This window comes from Octodon degus, unplaced genomic scaffold (assembly GCF_000260255.1).
Source record: "Octodon degus isolate 3935 unplaced genomic scaffold, OctDeg1.0 scaffold00270, whole genome shotgun sequence".
NCBI classification, from domain to species: domain Eukaryota; kingdom Metazoa; phylum Chordata; class Mammalia; order Rodentia; family Octodontidae; genus Octodon; species Octodon degus.
The window spans coordinates 249335-250526 of NW_004524846.1; positions in this window are offsets into that span (position 1 = coordinate 249335).

The window sequence follows — 1192 nt, forward strand, 5'->3', positions numbered from 1 at the left end:
AAAGTAATATTGTCATCTGGAAACATTTTTTTCTGCAGCAAAGCCTAGCCTAACAAGAGGGATTTAATACATTTGCTTGAATTATATTTCTTAAGATAATTTTTCTTTTCTTTTCTCTTTTTTTTTTTTTTTTTTTTTTTTTTGCTTTGAATGCCTTCAGGGCAGGTTTGGCTGGTTTGAGTTATGGAGATTGAACCACAGCAACCTGAGCCTGACTGCTTTGTTGAAACAGCCACTTAAAGAGCTGAGCTAAGGGGTAGGCCCCCTAATTTTTCTTTTAACTGGTACTTAAAATAGCTATATTTACTGACACTCAGCATAACTCATCTGTAGAAGTCTATCCTTTTCTTTTCATCCCTCATTCGTGTTTCCAATTCCTTCTTCCCTGTAGGCACTCACTCTAATGTACTTTTATATGCACCCTTACAAAATGTGATTAATAGTGCTGTGCATATTTTTAAATTTACTGAAAAGTTATATACAAAGAGCTCCCATTATTAATTAACTTTATCACATTATTTCTACTATTCGCTCAAATTAATGTTTTTACATAAACACACCTGGAGATTTGCTTCTTTGCAGAATCTTTCAACTTTTTGATAGACTATGTGAAGGACATCAGGGGATTGCCCAAGATTATATATGAGGGAAAACATCAAATGTCATGTGGTGTCACATAGGAGGTTGTATCTCAAGAACGCCCACCTTTGCTTATTAAGTATCCTGTATAAGATAATTATTCAAAATTAGCTTGCAGGTGAGCTGGTTAGGTGAATCTAAACTCAATTCCAGACGTAGGTAGTTGTTTTCCTTGGAAAATTTCTGTTTGGCAAACTAGATGAGGAAAAGGTGACAAAAATGGAAATACTGAAGTGAGATATTGAGCAGGACACTGAGAAAGAGCCAGGAACTGTGTCTGAAGTGCACTTTCTTTCTCACTTACAAACCAATGATTGATACATGAACAGATCTTCATACAACGTCCAGACATTCTACCGAACTCTTGGAATCTGAAATTTAGAAGTGGGTAGTAGATGAGAACTGGGAATAAAATGAATAGAATTCTAGGATCTTGAGAAAGACCGTTTATATTTAGTAAACTAGTTGTTTATTGAATGTTTTCTATATTTTGAGCCTTTTATGTATGCATATTGTCACATTTAGTCCTTATAAAAATTCTCTGAAGAGGGCA